This window comes from Glycine max, chromosome 10, assembly GCF_000004515.6.
Source record: "Glycine max cultivar Williams 82 chromosome 10, Glycine_max_v4.0, whole genome shotgun sequence".
In the NCBI taxonomy this organism is placed as follows: Eukaryota; Viridiplantae; Streptophyta; class Magnoliopsida; order Fabales; family Fabaceae; genus Glycine; species Glycine max.
In genome coordinates, this window is record NC_038246.2 from 21,360,304 (window position 1) to 21,361,074 (window position 771).

Consider the following 771-nt stretch of genomic DNA (forward strand, 5'->3'; position numbering starts at 1 on the left):
TTTCAGTTTATATTTTGGGTCAATTTCATGTGCACGTATGACTTTGCATGTTTTTCTTTGAATTATAGGATATGTTCAAGAAATGGGTAATTGTTTTGAAAATAAAAGTTCTTGACATTTTGTGACTTGAAATCCTTGATTCTTCTCTACATGTCATGATAGTTTTGAAAGCTCAATTTGAAAGTGATGATTTTACCTTTGTGAGAATTTGAGCCATCCATCATTATAATCATTTGGTGTGTTTTGCCCCATTGATTTCTTGCACAATAGCCTTGGCTTGATTCTTCTTGATGCGTCCTAATTCACATGCATATTTGGAAATGATTAAGGCAATTTTGTTCTTATAAGCTTCTAGCCAAATGGACTTACCTTGAATTAATTCCTTTGATAGCCCTTTTGAGCCTTGTTTCCCTTTCCTTGTTTTGAAGCTCACTACAAGCCTTAAGTGAAAAACCATGATATTACCATATCCTTAAGGAATTTTGGAGCTTTGGAATTGTTTTGGGAATAAGTGTGGGGGGTTTTTTGTTTCATTGGACAACTTGTTTTGTTGGCTATGCTTCATGATGTATTTTGGGCCATACTTGATGTACATTGTATATTGGTTAAATGTTGGACATGCTGAATGAAATGTTGTTTCTCAAAGGCTAAAGAGTCAAAAAAAAAAAATTCGAAAAAAGAAAAAGAAAAGCAATAAAGTTGAGTGAATAAGATCTTAAATGGCACAAGAATGATGAAACTCTTGGTTCTACTCTTCATGTTTAATTTTTA